This window comes from Phoca vitulina, unplaced genomic scaffold (assembly GCF_004348235.1).
Source record: "Phoca vitulina isolate PV1807 unplaced genomic scaffold, GSC_HSeal_1.0 scaffold9, whole genome shotgun sequence".
Lineage (NCBI taxonomy): Eukaryota > Metazoa > Chordata > Mammalia > Carnivora > Phocidae > Phoca > Phoca vitulina.
The window spans coordinates 64,080,088-64,099,121 of NW_022589712.1; positions in this window are offsets into that span (position 1 = coordinate 64,080,088).

Genomic DNA, 19,034 nt, shown 5'->3' on the forward strand with positions numbered 1-19,034 from the left:
ATACAATTACCTTAGAAGGATATACAGAAGCATAATATATTAAAGTGTTCAAAAGTGTGCTTCTAGAAACTGAGCATGTATGTCCAAACCCTCCCTTCATTACCTGTTAAATAAGGCATTTTGGCAAATGTGCTTCTCTGTGACTTATCTTTAAAACAGGGATGAAAATAGTACCTGTTTCATGGGTGATATGGTGATCAAATGTGTTAATACTTATAAAATATATAGGATACTATACGGCATGCTTAGCTCTTATTAAAAATATTATTGAATTTATAAATAAAAACACGATTGTATTGGAAGGTATACATCTAGAAACTTGTTAAAGTAGTATATGATTAAAATTTAGAAGTCATTTAAATATACACATTTCTAATATAGGTATCCAGAGATGTCATGAGAATAGGTCTTAAAAGCAATCATTTTATGAATGAGTGGAGAAGAAAAATTTAACGTATAAAAAGGTATCCTGATGAAAATGTTCTCCTTGCTGAAGTATATCATAACAAAAAGCATTTTAACTCTTGAGGAGGATAGACTGATTTGTTTCTGACTCTGATCTTGGACAAATTAGCAATCTGAAAACCACTTTTCTTATCTAATGAATTGCAAGAGTAATATTATTTCATAGGCTTGTTGTAAAGATTAAACAATTTATTACATGCAGGGTGCCGAGTGCACTGCTTGCCACATAATTTGAAAAAAGAATCAGTTTAGTTCCCTCCTTCTCCTGACTACAGTGTCTTAAAATCCTTTATTTCTCAGACAATAGGAATTTTTTGGTGGCAATCCTGCTGGAGTATCTTATTTTGAATTATTTGTTAACTAGTCATTTCATCTAAAGCATCCTGAAGGCACAGAATGAGTATATTGATAAGGTTATGGAACGGAATCAAGAAGGACACCTAGATGTGTCTTATAAGCATGCTTAGACATGCCAGCCAAGCCTTTTCTTGATGGGGGACCTCCACAGGCTAAGCTACCTCTCACTCAGTCTCACTAACAATTCATGTGGTGCTATCCACGAGATTGTTTGGCTGACACGCTCCCTCTACACAACTGTGACCCCATTATGCTACTACTTTCATGTCAAGGCCTATTTCCAACTTCTAAAAGTGAACTAGGAAGGAAGAAACTATCTTCTCCTTCCTAGGCATATTAACCTTTGGTCCTTTGAAGTTCTGAGTATGGGCTGTTCCTATACACTTGCTGGCTTTAGAAATCTCGACATCAGTATCAGGGACCAATATCCCTTTGCCTTAAGAGACACATTTCACAAGAGCAAATAGACTTTATATTTAGACACCTAGAATGTTCTCAGAAATGTCACTTTCTCCAATGTCTCCTGCTGATAAAGGCAAAGGTTTAGTTTCTCTTGAGCACAGAAGCAGACTGGGCATCTCATACCAAGACCTGAGTCCTCTTAGCATATAAGATATGAGAACTTCATAGTTTTCTTCCCAGCTGTGTGCTATCAACCTAATCTCAGGTCATTCAGCAACTGGGATAGTTATCTATATCTATCTATCTATAGATAGATATCTGCCTATATCTATCTATAGCACATGATTTGACATATATATATATCACTTAGATATCCTATACATTCATATACATGTACACATACATACACATACAGATTCACATATATGCATTTGCACTTTAATATGAAATTTATGCATTAAGTAGCCATATAAGGGTCAGTGGACACAGAAAAATAGGAAAATACTGAGGGGTACTAAAATATACTTCCTTCTTAAAATATATTTTTCCTACACTTGGCCCTGAATACAATTGAAAACTCAAAAGCATCAAATTATTCCTTCCTTAAGATATATTTATTTTGGCAGAAAAACTGATACAGCAATTAAAAAATTGATGGGTTCTAATTTGTGCATGTTGGGTTTGATATGTCTGTGGGCATCTAGGTAGCAATGTGCATATCATATCACCAAAAAGTCGTATCTTTTTATTGTAAACAATTCATATATGTTTCATTATTCAGATATAGTTTAAAAGGAGAAACTATCTCGGAACGAGTATATTCTTAAGCAAAGGCTGCATTCATAATCCCAAGCCCTCTATATATCTAATACATAAAAACACTTCAATATTTTACATAGACTTTACTATATATAACAATGGGAAAATTCCAATTCCAAATGCACTTTTCATGGAAAATCAGTGTGAATTTAATAGAGTGAAGGCTCTATGAAGGAATTCATGTTGCAACTTTAGAAAGTCATCATCAGTGGGTCCCTGGAACTGGATAAGTGCTCTATGATGAGGAATGGAGGAAATATAGTGTGAAATAGCAGGGATATTGACAAGGATAGGCACTTGATGATTGAAAAGTTTCCCATATTCAAAGGGAATCTAGAAATTTCAGCAATATCTGAGCTTAAACTAAGAAATACAGTAAATAATATAGCAAATAGATGGTTCATTTTAGTTAATACAATTGTAACACACTTGATGGGTAATTGTTTTAAAGTTTGAAACTGAAATTACTAGCCTTCTCCTGATTAAAGAACTCCTTTTCTACATGAACATTATTATTATTCACAACTTTTTACCTCTTAACTGAATATATAATTTCTAAGTTTGTTTGGTTTGCATTATTCTAAGACATTGCTAATCAAATATTTTAATCAGCATTAGAATAGGAGTATTTACACAGCAAAAAGCAAAACATAAATAATTTAAAACATTAAATGCAAGATACTTTAGTCTGTGTTGTTTTAAATATATTTCTTCCAGACTTCTTGAAATCTTGAAGCAACTTCTGTATCTCCATTTCTATTAACATTTCAGTCTTTTGAGTATCTGAAGAACTCTTATTAAAAACTAAATTTTTTTGATTTTATCACAATCTCTCAAACTATTTAAAGATTTCTCCAAGGTGGGACACGTGGGTGGCTCAGTTTGTTGAGCATCGGACTCTTGGTTTTGGCTCAGGTCATGATCTTATGGATGGTGAAATGGAGCCCCGTAGGAGGCTCCTCACTCAAGATTCTCTTCCTCTGTCCCTCTCCCGTGCGTGCTTGTGCTCTCTCTCTAATAAATAAATAAATCTTAAAAATAAAATTAAAAAGATTTCTCCAAGGAAGAATAGTAAATATCCTTCTTTCAAAATGTTTTCAAAACTGTTTAAAAAAAAAAAAACCTGCCTTTTTTTCCCTAATGAGAAATTGAGATGTTAATTCCTGCCTGGTTTCTTGGTTGAAGATACATGTGGATACAGAACTCAGAACTACCTTGGCTGATCTGGCCAGTCCTCCTTTTGCGGCATTCAGGTTGCTGACCCAGTAGGAGTTGGACACTTGTTCTGAGTAACGTATCTGTAGAGGTACCACTAACAGCAGCAATTTATTACATTACAGAGCTTTCCAGATTGTAACACGTTGTCAAGATTTAGGTCTTCTATAGACTAGAAAACTTCAAGAAATAAAAAGAACAGCTATCATTTTCATTTTACTTTCAAAGAAACTGGGACTCATTAAAATTATCTGAATTTATTTTTTAAACCACATGATCAGGGAAAGAAAAAACAAAAAAAGGACAAAGATTCCCTCTGATTCCTCATTAAGTTGCCTGTCTACACCACAGAGATAAATCTGCATATTCTGTACTATATTGGGGCAAATTTTCAAGCTGGCTGATTGAGTTAAAGAAGTGGTTTAAGGCTATGAAACAAGTGTGTTTTTCCCAGTGGACCTGTAACTGATGTACTTGGTGGCTGCACTCTCTTGACCTCATTATTACCATTTTCAACAAGGTACACTGATGAACTCTAATGAAATTAATACTTTCTTTCTGTTGAGAAAGAGGGTAGAAGCGAAAGATAAAAATTGTGAGTAGATGTTAAAAAAATTCTAGGATAAATTTAGTATATATCAGAGCTGGAGCAGCATCAGATTCCCATACTGTGTATGAATTTCCAGCTTCAAAAAGTGTGAAAAAAGGCTTAGAAACTTCATAGATACCTCAATGCCCATGATCCACCCACTTTAGGGTGTGATTTGAAAAGCAAATGGTGTGTTGATGGCATTAAAAAAGGTATAAAAGACATTTTAATGACAGTGTAATCAAAGATTATACACCAGCTGTCACAACCAAGGCAACCATAGTAATTGGGGGTGACCAGAAGGCTTTCCAAAATAAGCTTCTTTTAAAGATTCATTTAAAACTGTCACCAAGGGACTGTTGACATTTTAATTTTTTCTTTAGATTTGGGAGTTGTTATTTTACTTCTTTTTATCTTTTCTTTGCAGAACAGGATAGCTCTATGTATTATCAGTCTGCTCTATAGTGAATGATCAGAGAAGCAAAAAGGAAAATATATTTGTATGATGAATACTTTTATTAAAATTAAGGCCATTTTAAAGGCAGGCATTGAAATAATTAATATATCAGTTTGCTTTAACTATCACATAGAGTTTGTACATACATAATTAATATTTATATCATTAATTTGGTTATTAATATTTCTTGATATTCTGGGCTAATAATTCTATGATCAAAAAGCAATTGTTAGTATTAATATCATTGTCATGTTTAATTGATAATGATGCTTCTTGTTGTATTTTATCTTTCAAGAGTTTTGTATAATAAATGATATGAATATACCTCATTTACGAATGGGTTATCATTGTTTTCAGCATTTTTTAATCTTTCCTCTTAACCCCACTAAAATTATAGTAGTATTTCATTACATCAGTACTTAGTATTTTACAAAATGTTTCCTATATGTTTTGCATTTTTTTCTCACAACAGCCCAATATCATAAACAGGATAGGCATTAGCAGCCACCTTTTACAGATGTGGAAACTGAGAATGAGAAAAGTTGATTAATTAGATAACATAATGAAGAAAGAGCATATCGAAATTTAACTTTGGGACATCTTTGTCAACGCACGGCATTGTCAGTCGGTGGCTAAGTAAAGAAGGGAGCAGTGGTATCTCATAGTTTTAATTTCATTTCTCTAATAACTAACAATGTTGGGCACCTTTTCTGCTGCATATTTGCCAGTAGTATAATTTTTTTTGATAAAATGTCTGTTCAAATCTTTTGCTCATTTTTTTTATTGAGTTGCTTTCTTATTATTGAGTTTTGAGAGTTCTTTATATAATCTGTATATAAATAGTCTGTGAGGTATGTGATTTGCAAATATTTTCCTTTAGTCTGCAGCTTATATTTTCATTGTCTTTACAGTATCTTTCAAATAGCAGAAGTTTTTAATTTTAATGAAATCCAATTTGTCAATTTATTATTTCGTGCATTGTGCTTTTGGTATTGCATCTAATAAATCTTTATCTGACCTAGGGTTACAAAGATTTTCTGCTTTACTATCTTTAAGTCTATGATCCATTTTTAGTTAATCTGCATATAACATGTGAGGTATGGTTTGAAGTTTTTGTTTGTTTGTTTTGCATATGGAGCTCAGTTATTCCTGTATCACTGCTGGAAAAGATTATGCTTTTTTTTTCTATTGAATTGCCTTGGCACCTCTGTCAAAATCAAACTAATATATTTCTATGTGTCCATTTCTGGACTCTGTTCCATTCATTTTATCTATGTATCTGTCCTTTCACTAAAATCATACTGTCTTAATTACTGTTAATTTTTTATTAAGTATTGAAATCAGGTAATGTGGATTCTTCAACTTTGTTCCACTTTATCAAAAGCATTTTAGATATTCTGGTTGTTTTGACTTTCTGTATAATTTTAAAATCAGCATATCATTACCTACAAAAATTATTGCTAGGTTTTTGACTAGGATGGGTCAATCTGAGAAGAAATGACAGCTTAATGTTGAGTGTTCAAATCCATGGATACAATACATTTTTCTGATTATTTAAGTCTTCTTTGAGTTCTTCTCATCTGTATTTTGTAGTTTTGGGCATACAGATTCTACACATATTTTGTCAGATTTATGCATAAGTCAGTTTGCCTGCCGCTTTTCTACCTTTCTTCCTTCCTACCTTCCGAAGTACAGTTATGATTGCACTTCTGTAATTTATACAGAAAACAGTCATGGCTCAAATATTGGGCCACTTACATTTTACTCTTTGGTCCTACATAAATGGCACTTGTTGCTGAGCCATTTTATCACTTACTAGAAAAATTAATGACACCTCATGAAATTAGAAAGCACCAGTTTGAATATGCTTTCTAAACAAGAAGCTGTCATTTATTTCCAAATCAGGGTTAAAATACAATAAATAGTGATATTTCACTTTAAGATTGTGAAACTTTCTTAGCAACCGAAGGCTAGGTAGCGTCAAGTGACCAATCACCTCTGCTCTGGATTAATAACCCCTACAGAAGAGAGTTCCGAATGGTGAATACTGAAGAATCTCATATATTTACTCAGTAAAGAAACTCCTTGACATTATAGCCAGGCATTTATAATTGTAGATATTGTTAAGTATTTCATGATTATTTACTGCGCTCTAAATTACATCTTCCCCTTAATATGTGACCACACACTTGTTTCAAAGTTTAGTCGAGCAATAATAAATGTCAATACTTTGAGTCACTCCCAACTTACATTACACCACCCACATTGACCTTACTTCAGATCTTAGATTTTTTCCTTTTTTTTTTTTTTAAGATTTTATTTATTTATTTGACAGAGAGAGAGAGAGATAGCGAGAGCAGGAACACAAGCAAGGGGAGTGAGAGAGTGGGAGAGGGAGAAGTAGGCTTCCCGCTGAGCAGGGAGCCCGATGCGGGGCTCGATCCCAGAACCCTGGGATCATGACCTGAGCCAAAGGCAGACGCTTAACAACTGAGCCAACCAGACACCCCAGATCCTAGATTTTTCTTTATTTTACCCTGAAGGTGACCAGAAGTGAAAAATTACACAAGGAAGGCAAGCCCTACAAAATCCATCAGCTGAGTTCTGTTTATAATTTGTGTCTTTAATAAGGAAGTTATTATTAGAAGATGTTGCTTATACTATACTATAATTTTGTCCATTTCCACAAAGCACATATTGGTTTCCAAATGTCCAACAGTAGAGGAATATTAAAAAAAAAAAAAAAAAGGAAAGGAAATTGTTACCGTCATATAAATACTAAGCAGTCATTGCAAGTGATGTAACTGTAAATAAATCAGACATTGTTATTCATATCACATTACACGATAGGAAAAACATAGCATTGCACAAAAATTCTTGCCAAAAAAAATTAAACCTATATCTAATCAAACAGGATCTAAATACCAGTTTATAGGAAATACGGTAGGAAGAGGAGGATGCTAAATGACACTACAAAAAACGAAACCAGTCAAATTCAGAATGTAGAAAATTCTACAGTCCAAAGATCAACTTACTTTTCTACAAGTAAACAGTATGCAAAAATAAAGAGACATAAACTTCTAAAAGATTAAAACTGACTTAAGAAACATGTTAACCAAGTTCAATGTGTCAGTCTTTTTTTTTTTTTTTTTTTTTTTTTAAAGATTTTATTTATTTGCGAGAGAGAGAATGAGAGACAGAGAGCATGAGAGGGGGGAGGGTCAGAGGGAGAAGCAGACTCCCTGCTGAGCAGGGAGCCTGATGTGGGACTCGATCCCTGGACTCCAGGATCATGACCTGAGCCGAAGGCAGTCGCCTAACCAACTGAGCCACCCAGGCGCCCAATGTGTCAGTCTTTTTGGATCTTGATTTAAATAAGTCAATCATAAAATTGCATGTTTGAGACAATTGCGGAAATAACAAACACTGTGCATTAAATAATACTAGGAGATTATTGTTAATTTTGTTAGATATGATTACATTACTGGAGTTATATTTTCAAAAAGTCTTACTTTAAAAATGTACAGTCAAGTATTTACAGATAAAATATTATATTTAAAATGTGCTTTATAATACTCTAAAAATAAACTAATAAAAATATTGGGAAGACAGATGCAACAAACATATACAAATAATGTTGATACTCGCCTAGGCTAGCTATTGGTACATGTGCGTTTATTATAGTATTTTCCCTTTTTCGTATATTTTTGAAAATTTCTATAATAAAAACTAAAGAAAAAAAATAATGTCTCAGAATAGCTATAACAGCACAGAAAAATGTTGGGACTAAGCATGTAAGTTGAGAAAATAAATACCCCTGTCATTCTTTTATGGCTGTATTTGAAGAAAACTTCAAGATTGCCCAATGAGTTGAATGATGTACAATATGCAAACAGATTTTAAAGGGAAAAGGGAAAATAATTAAATGTATTATTTATTGGCCCTTGGAAAAAAAAAGAAAATAGATACCCAAACAGCATGTATGATATAAATAAACCTATGTAAAATGTAATTTTATAAGACATTATACTTTATAAAAATATGTATATTAATATGGGACTACATATATCAAAATGTTAATGCTTATCCCTGATGGAATTGCTTTGTGTTTTTATCTTTTAGAACTTTTAATAATTAATTTGTATAAATTTTACAATTAGGACAAAAGTTTAAAGTTATGTTAGTCAATTATCCATTTTTACTTAGTTTGGTCTTCGGGGAAGCATGAAATTCTTTGATTCATGGTCTTTAAAAATGGCTTAAAATGGTCAGACTACCATTCTCAAACTACTAGGGTTTTTGTTCCAAATTATTTGTTCCAAATTATAACACTCCTATTCCTTACAATGTGACCTATGTTTACTTTGGGCCACATTAATTAAGCTGAAGACAATTAAAAGCCTTGGATATCTATGAATCCTGGAATTTGAATGTGACATTTTGAGTTTACATTGTGGTTGTTTTAAACTTGGGTTGGGAGTACATTACTTTCATAGGCTTAAAGATCCCTGAATTGGGTAAATGTACAAGACAAAATGGACAAGGATGCATTTTTATTCCTTTAATTAGTTCTTCTGAAATCAGAATGTTAAATGAAAATTTTTTCAGTTGTCTCAGTTTTGGCCGAGGCCCATGAGCTTAAAACAAAGGGTATAAAGTGAACACACATTCTAAGAACTGTCAGGTTATTTGTGAGAATTTACTAAGAGGGGCCTGGAAAACCGTACCTTGTCCCTCAGCACACGTAAAGGTATATAATGGGGTGATTGGTAGAGGAAGATCAGGAAAGAGGATTTCTTTGCAGGAAGTTGCCTGATTTTTGTACATTCCCTCCCTCTTTCCCTTACTACTTACAGAGCAGAGATGCTTTTCAGGAGGAAAGACCATCTTCTCCCACTGGCTGAATCCTGGCTGAGATACAGAAAACTATGAGCCCTAATGCCACTAAACGTAAGAGCAGAATGTGACAAGAGTCTGATCTGTGTCTGATGTACTTTGTGAGGGTTGGATTGGTCCATGACCCTGAGCTATAAATATCTCCATAGAATAACATGGCTGGAGTTCCTTGAAGGCAGACCAGGCTGAAAGCACTGCAGGGGATGCTGACTGAAATACCCTTGGCAGCAAGCAATGGTAGATGTTTCCTGCAGACTGAACACTGGGAAGGAAATCATGCCTGATTCATCTCTGGCTAGTGTAGTGGGTTGAATATCCCACCCCACCCCACCCCACCATTCTAGTCAGAATGTGACATGGGGTTACTTTTATTTAGAAATAGGATCTTTGCCAAGGTGATTAGCTAAGATGAGGTCATACTGGATTAGGGTAGGCCCTAAATCCAATGACTTCTGTCCTTATAATAAGAGAAGAAGACACACAGAGACTCAAAGTTCGTGTAAAAATGGAAGCATAGATTGTAGTTATGCTCCCACAAGCCAAGGAATGCCAAGAGCTACCCATACCTGGAGGCAGCAAGGAAGACAAGGGATTTCTAGAAACCATAAGAAGCTAAGAGAGAGGCATGGAATGATTTTTCTTCAGAGCTCATAGAAGAAACCAACCTACTGCCATCTTGATTTCAGACTATGGCCTGAACTCTGAAAGAATAAATTATGTTGTTTTAAGCCACCTAGATTATAGATATTTGTTATGGCATCCCGAAGAAACTAGTACAGATAAAGTACATAAAATTTCACATCCAGACCAGAACTATTCTGAGTAAAGGCTTTACAATAATTTAAGTAGTCCTTAAGACTGGCCCTTGACTGTCTCTGAGCTCATCTTCTAACTACTTTCCTCTTATTCACTCTTACTTCAGCTACACTGCCCTCATCACTGCTCCATGAATTCACCAAAAACTCCCCATTCTCAGTCTAGTCCTTTGCACTTAGTGTTCCCCAGCCAGTTAGGCTTATTGTCCAGATAACTAGATGGTTCCCTCTATCACTTCCTGAAGGCTTCTGACAAGGGTAACCTTGTTAATGAAGTCTTTTCTGGATGTCCTTTATTGAATAACAAAAGCACTAAATGCCCTTCTCTTCTGCATTCCCTTTCTTCCACCATCTTGCATAAATTGCTTTTAAAATCACTTATCACATTGCAAATTATGTATTTGTCTATTTTTATCATAATCTGTTATTATCAAATAGAATGTAAGTTTCTTAAAGGCAAAAATGGTATTTTATATGCTAGGGACTCGGTAAATAAGGATAGTATGAAGTTTTTGTCAAGAGATATCTCTGACAAGAATTATTTTAAAATTAAAAAAGATGCAATGAGATATGCCAATGAATTTAATAATCTAGACAAAAATGATTAATTTATAGAAAGGTAAAATTCTAAAATTGGACAATGAAGAAAAATAATTCAAATGGAAATACTACTAAATAAACAGAATTGGCAAACTCCCTACTTCAAAATTTTAAGAAAGATACTCTCTATCTTATACATGATATCCAAAAAAGAAAAAGAAAAGGAAAAGAAAAGAAAGAATCTCTTAGAGAAAATGAGCTCATTTTATATGTAATATATAAAAATTATAAATGCATATAGGTATACTTAGTTTCACATATAAAAAGAAATTTGAGATATCTTCAAAAGAAACTCATGTTTGTCATTTATACCCTCACAGTCATTAAAATTCAAGTCAACAAAAGTCAGAAAAAATACAGTATAGTGGAACCATACTGTCAATAGTTTGTTCTGGTACAAACATGTAATTACTTTACCCAGTAGTTACAGAATACACCTTTTCTACTAGCACACATGGAACATTTAAGAACTTGACCACAGGGCGCCTGGGTGGCTCAGTTGGTTAAGCGACTGCCTTCGGCTCAGGTCATGATCCTGGAGTCCCAGGATCGAGTCCCGCATCGGGCTCCCTGCTCAGCAGGGAGTCTGCTTCTCCCTCTGACCCTCCCCCCTCTCATGTGCTCTCTCTCTCAAATAAATAAATAAAATCTTAAAAAAAAAAAAAAAAAAAAAGAACTTGACCACAGATTAGATAATCAAAGAAATCTCAGGGGGAGACGAACCATGAGAGACTATGGACTATGGGAAACAAACTGAGGGTTCTAAAGGGGAGGGGGGACAATGGGTTAGCCTGGTGATGGATATTAAAGAGGGCACGTACTGAATGGAGCACTGGGTGTTATACGCAAACAATGAATCATGGAACACTACATCAAAAACTAATGTATGGTGATTAACATAACATAATAAAATAAAATTAAAAAAAGAAATCTCAGTAAATTTAAAGGTAAACAGCAAGATACTAAGTAAGAAGTCATTCACAAAAAAGGTAACATTTGAAAAGCCAATATAATTGTAATATCAAAACACTGGTTTAAAAATACATTCTGGAGAAACAGAATTATAGGCCTTAGTAAGGTTTTGGTGCTCTGTGGTAACTCTGAGGAAAAGGGTATTTTGGGACAGGACCATATCTGGCTGGAAGCAGGACTCTCCCTAATTAGAGAAGCTGCCATGGATCACTTTTCTGACTAAACGGGGAGTTTTTGGTCACTTCACCATTCCCGATCTGGTTGCCATCTCCTCCGGCTTCCTTCTCCTCCTGAGCTGGTCTGATATACCTCATGATGCTATTTCTTCTTTAGCATTACAGGCAGAACAAATGCCAAGATGTGTAACCAAGTGGTCTTTGGGAAAGTATCATGAAGAGAGATTAGTAGACAGCCTTAACTATTCATCTGAATGTACAGCTAGAGGGTTTCCTTTTACCACTGCAACCCAGAGAAAGTCCTGTAAAAGTAACTGAGAACACAGCATGTAAATGCGTGTTTTGTGCTGTCCAGGTGTATAAACCAGTCAATCTCTTTATCATTGAGTCAATTCTCAAACTTGGGATAATACTAAAACTTCCTGTAATGTTTTCCTCTCTATAAGTATTTTTTCATGCCTCTGCAAACAGATAAAACAAAACAAAACAAAACAAAACAACCCGAGCTTTCTAAGGCATTTATATTATACAGAAACATCATGGACAACCATCAGGTGTGTTTACCATAAGTCTTATGTTGGGTAGAACTCTAAGAGACTTAATAATTTGGAAAATGCTTCAGTAACTATCTGGAGATATCTTAGTAATCTCATTGTTTTTCTAATTTCTGTAATTATCTCCAAGGTCCTATGGCAGTTACTATTATAAATATCTCCATAAAATAGACATAAGTATTATAGGTCATTATGCATTCAACTGGAGTGTTATTAAATTGTATTGCCAAGCCCCAGCAGAAGAAAATGAACGTGAGATTTTAAAATTTTTAGCTATGCCTAGTTGAGCCAATATAAAAACCCACAAGATGGCCAATTAGTTATATAGCTAGAGTACACTCCAGTAAAGCTCTGAAAACTCGCAGCCAGTCCTTGCATATGGCTTACTCTTACAAAGATAACATTACCCAGATAACATTCCTGGTATTTGTAGAACGCCAAAACTTCAAAGTTAAAAGAACATTATTCTCCCATTTTCTAGTAAATGCTACCTTTGTACAGCTCCATCACAAAGCTTTGTTTTCTAAGCAATTGAAAAAAACTCTCATCAAATAATTATTTAAATAAGACAAATAATATATGTAAACTTCGGTCAGGGAAGCCAGTCCATCAAGTATCATAACCTTGTAAAATATACTCTCTATTCTAAATTCATACTCTTTCTATACTTGTACATATATATTATGCTTTCAGAGTAACATAATTAAAGAACAGGATGAACATTTCTGAATAATCATTATTTATAATGATCTATCTTACCATCTAATAAATTTACAGAAAGGAAAAGATGGACAAAAAAACTCAAGTAGACTTTTAATCAGCAGTTATATCTCTTTCCCATAGAATTAATTGCTCCTACCAAATTTTAAAAAAATACATTCCTTTTTTTTTTTTTTTTGTAAATTCTTCTAGGAAATAGGAAAAGGGAAAATACAACCCAACTCATTATATGAGGCTAATACGCTCATTTAATTTTTTAAAGATTGTTATTTATTTATGTACTTATTTGAGAGAGAGAAGGAGCAGGGGGAGGGGTAGAGGGAGAGAAACTCAAGCCGACTTGTGCTAAGAGCAGAGCCCGAGGCGGGGCTAGATCCCAGAACCCTGATATCCTGACCTGAGCCAAAACCGAGTTCGACGCTTAACTGACTGAGCCACCCAGGTGCCCCAAGCTCATTTAATTTTATTATCTACACCACACAAGAAAAGTACTAAAAGGGGATATTAGAAAGCCCATCTCATTGATTAACAATATTACAAAAATCCTTACCAATACATTAGCAAAACATATCCAATATTATATTATATATGATCAAATGTATATATGTTAAGAATTTCTGTAGTTGGTCACACAGGCAAATAAGTACACAATGGGGCAAAAGGACTGGCTTGTTTTCTGTATGCTATAAAATTTCCTGCTTTATGAAAAATCACTGGGCTTTTGCCCTGCATTCCTAAATTGTGACACAAACCCACTGCGTTCCTAGAACTGCGGGCCCCTCTAAACCACCTTATGAGAGTTGGAAGCAACTGGATGGCACAATTATGCTTACATTCATACTGCTTGCTCTGCCTTGAGAAATAAAGTCCTTTGTTCCTGACTTAAGAATATCCTGTCATCTGCCATCATCCTGAATGGGTAACAGGGAAGTAGAATAAAAACTGATATTCTTTAAAAATCTTCATAATATAATTATATAAATCCCATATAATATAAGAAACTATATATGATGTATATGTGTATATGTAATCATTTCAGTAGTTATTAAAAACTGTTTGACAATATTCAGTAGTTATGTATGATTTAGTATTTTAACAAGAAAGGGACTTCCTCAATATGATAAGTCCTATCTACTACATCTACACACCATGTACCATTTGTAAATGCACACCATTAGAAGTGTTCTGATTGAAATCAGAAACAAGTCAAGCATGCCTGCTATTAATATTTCTACTTACATTACAGTGGAGATCTTAGGATATTTGGGTATATGTAAAAATAAAATCAGACCTTTAACTCATGCTACATATAAAAATGAATTTTAGGACTATATTAATTATATCAATTCCAGGATTTGTAGACCTAAATATGACAAGTAAAACTGTAAAAATACTTGGGAGGAAAAAAGGCTACATGATGTAAAGATTTTGTAAAGCCAGGAAAATCATTATAAGACTTCGAGAAGGAACTTCCAGTTTCCAGTTCCCCATGTAAGGGTCTTAGAAGTCCCCACTGTGTCATGACAACAAATAAAAATCTGAACAGACTGACAAGGCAACAACTCTTAGATTCCTAAGACAGAGAAAGACACAGAGCAAACCACTGTCCCTAAGATTGGAGACTCAGACAAAATCAAGCCAATCAATACAGAGTCACGGCTTACCGGACCAGAAACTCACCGGCAGAAACCACCACAGGAACTCGCGCCAGAGTAAGAAAACCTGAACTGTAATGGACCTGTAGTTGCTGGAGGTTCAGTGTGGACAGTTCCCAAGGCTAAAAACTCCAGGGAGAACCAGTCACATGAAATCCCCTACAGCACTCGGAGATTCACCCCCAGGAGCTCCACCGGGTTTTCACAGTAAAATATCAGAGAAGAATCGCCTTTGACTTCTTTGGCAGGGGGAGGGGAAAGGAACCATTTTAAAATTAACAAGGCTTGCCCTCAGCGGAAACCAGTTAACTAGAACAGGCTGGGATATTCTCAGAGCCTAACTGACCTGGGGAAGGGAAATACCCAACTCAAGCTGTCTCTAATCATCCTGTCCCATGTAAGAGAGGAAAAAACAAACAAACTGAGAAACACTTGTGATGTTGACAGTCCAGAGGCATAGGTTCACAAAAGACTGAGACTTAGTCGTAGGACTATAGAATCTATAGAATGCTTTCCTTCCCCCGACACTGCACTCTCACCTTTCGAAAAGCCTATTTACAGCAGTTCCTTTTCCCCAGTACATGGCCCTGCTATCAAGGAAAAAAAAAATGAAGCGAGAGAGCAAGCATCAGAATCACAGAAAGAAGGATGTTGGAATTATCATACTGGGAATTTAAAACAACCATGATTAATATGCTAGGGCTCTAATGGATAAAGTAGCACACAAGAAAAGATGAGTAATGTATGCAGAAAGATGGAAATTCTAAGAAAAAAATAAAATAAAATGCTAGAAATTAAAAACCCTAACAAAAAATTGAAGAATGCCTTTGATGGACTTATTGTAAGACTAGACACAGCTGAGGAAAGAATCTCTGAGCTACAGTATTTATCAATAAAATACTCAAAAACTGAAAAGCAAATAGGACAAAGAAAAAAAAACAGAACCAAATGTACAAGGACTGTGGAACAACTATAAAAAATGTAACAGATATAATGGGAATACCAGAAGAAGACAGAAGAGAAAAAAGGGGCAAAGAAATATTGAAACAATTATTGAGAATTTCCCTCCAAATTAATTTTAGACACCAAACCACAGATCCAGGAAGCTCAGAGAACACCAAGTAGGATAAATGCAAAACAAAACAAAACAAATAATTCAAAAACCCAAAACCAACCAACCAACCAACCAACCAAAGAGCAGCTATCAACAAAAACTCTACATCTACGCATATTACTTTCAAAATAAAAAAGGAAAATATTCAAACCTAGAGAAAAATATTCTGAAAGAGCCAGAGTAAAAACAAACAAACAAACAAACAAAAACAACCTTAACTACCAAGGAACAAAGTAGTTAAGAATTATATCTGACTTCCCCTCAGAAACTATGTAAGCATGAAGAGACTGGAGTGAATTTATTTAACTATTAAAAGGAAAATAACACCAAACTAAAAGTCTTTACCTTTCAAAGTTATTGTTCAAAAGAAAGGGAGAAATAAAGACTTTTTCAGATGAACAAAAATTGAGGGAATTTGTTGTCAGTAGGTATGCCTTGCAAGAAATGTTAAAAAAAGTTCTTTAGAGAGAAAGAAATTAATGTAAATAGATGATACATAAATAGGTAGATGATAGATAGATGATAGGTAGATAGAGATAGACAGACTTGTGTATGGTTATATGTAAGTGAAATGAATGATAGCAATAATACAGGGGACAGGAGGGAATAACTAGCCTTGTTATTATGAGGTATTCACACTACCTGTGAAGTACTATAGTGTTATTTGAAAGTAGACTTGGGTCAATATAAATGTATATTGCAAACTCTAGGGGAACCACTGAAAAATGCTTTTTCAAAAAATGTATAACTGATATGCTAAGAAAGGAGAAAAAGTAGAATCATATAAAGTGCTCAATTAAAACTATCAAAGACAAAAAAGTAGAAGACAAAAAAGGAATAAAGAATAAGAACAAGTAGAAAATAGTAATGGGTATGATAGATATTAATCCAAATGTATAAATAATCATTTTGAACATCTGTGGTCTACATGTACCAATTAAAACAGAGATTGTCAGAGTGGATCAAAATATATGACCCAATTATATGTTGTCTACAAGAAACCCATTTTAAATATAAAGACACACAGATTAAAAGTGAGTGGATGAAGAAAAACATGCCACTAATCAAAAGAAAGCAGGTGGTGCCTGGGTGGCTCAGTCACGTAAACATCTGATTTCAGCTCAGGTCATGATCTCAGGGTCCTGGGCTGAGGACATAAGGCTCCCCACTCAGTGGGGAGTCAGCTTGTCCCTCTCTCTGCCCCTCCCCCTGCTCATGTTTTCTCTCAATCTCTGTCTTACAAATAAATAAAATCTTTAAAAAAAAAAAAAGAAAGCAGGAGTGGCTATATTAATTTCAAACAAAGCAAACCTGAAAATAAGGAGAGCTCTTTTTATGGCTGAGTAATATTCATGTGTGTGTGTGTGTGTGTGTGTGTGTGTGTGTGTGTGTGTATCACATCTTCTTTATCCATTCATCAGTCAGTGGACACTTACACTGTTTCCATAATTTGGCTATTGTAGATAATGCTGCTATAAACATCAGGGTACATGTATCACTTTGAGTTAGTGTTTTTGTATTTTAGAGGTAAATACCCAGTAGTGTGATTCCTGGATAATAGGGTAGTTCTATTTTTAATTTTTTGAGGAAACTCCCTACTGTTTTCTACAGTGGCCGCACCAGTTTGCTTTCCCACCAACAGTGCAAGAGTTTCCCTTTCTCCACATCCTCATTAACACCTGTTGTTTCTTGTGTTGTTTTTAGCCATTCTGACAGGTATGAGGTGATATCTCACTGCAGTTTTGATTTGTGTTTCCCTGATGATCAGTGGTGTTAAGCATCTTTTCATGTGTCTGTTGGCCATCTGTATGTCTTCTTTGGAAAAATGTCTATTCATGTCCTCTTCCCACTTTTTAATTGGATTATTCATTTTTGGGGTGTTGAGTTTCTTTATGTATTTTGGAACTAACCCTTCATTAGATAAGTCATTTGCAAATATCTTCTCATATTCCATAGGTTGCCTTTTAGTTTTGTTGATTGTTTTCTTCCCTGTGAAGAAGCTTTTTATTTTGATGAAGTCCCAATAGTTTATTTTTGCTTTTGTTTCCCTTGTCTCAGGAGACATAATCTAGAAAGAAGCTGCAATGGCTGATGCCTGTGTTCTCCTTTAGGATTTTTATGGTTTCAAGTCTCACATTTATGTATTTAATCCATTTTGAATTTATTTTTGTGTATGGTATAAGAAAGTTGTTCAGTTTCATTCTTTTGCATGTTGCTGTCCTGTTTTCCCAACACCGTTTGTTGAAGAGACTGCTTTTTTCCCATTGGATATTCCTTCCTTCTTTGTCAAAGATTAAATCTTGCCATTTGCAACAACATGGATGGAGCTAGAGAATATTGTGCTAAGCAAAATAAGTCCGTCAGAGAAAGACAAATACCAAATGATTTCATCCATATGTGACAATTTAAGAAACAAAGCAAATGAGCAAAGGGGAAAAAAAAGAGAGAGAGAGAGAGAGAAAGAGAGGTAGGCAAACCAAGAAACAGACTCTTAACTATAGAGAACAAACTGACAGTTACCAGAGGGGAGGTGGGTGTGGGGGTTGGGTGAAATAGGTGTTTGAGGATTAAGGAGTGCAATTGTTGTGATGAGCACCGGGTGTTGTATGGGGAAGTGTTGAATCACTATATTGTACACCTGAAACTAAACACTGTATGTTAAATAACAGGAATTTATCTATTTTTTAAAGGATTTTGTTTAATTAATTATTTATTTGAGAGAGAGAGAGCACAAGAAGGGAGAGTGGGAGAGGGAGGCAGGTTCCCCACTGAGCAGGGAGCCCAAGGCGGGGCTTGATCCCAGGACCCTGGGATCATGACCTGAGCCGAAGGCAGACGCTTAACCAACTGAGCCACCCAGGCACCCCAAATAACTGGAATTTAAATAAAAACTTTTAAAAAAGGAAAGTTATTAGAGACAAAGAAGGACATTACATAATGATACAGGAGTTAATTCTCCAAGAAGACATAGCAATTCTTAATGCATATATTCCTATCAACATAATGGTCAAACTACATGAGGCAAAAACTGAAAGAACTACAAGGAGAAATAGGTGAATCTCACTATCATAGTTGGAAACTTCAATACCCCTCTCTCAGAAAATGGACAGATCCTGCAGACAGAAACATAGTACTCAACAACACCATCAATCAACTGGAAATAATGGACATCTTAGGCTACTTCATCTAACAACAGCAGAATGCACGTTCTTCTCAAGCTCACATGGA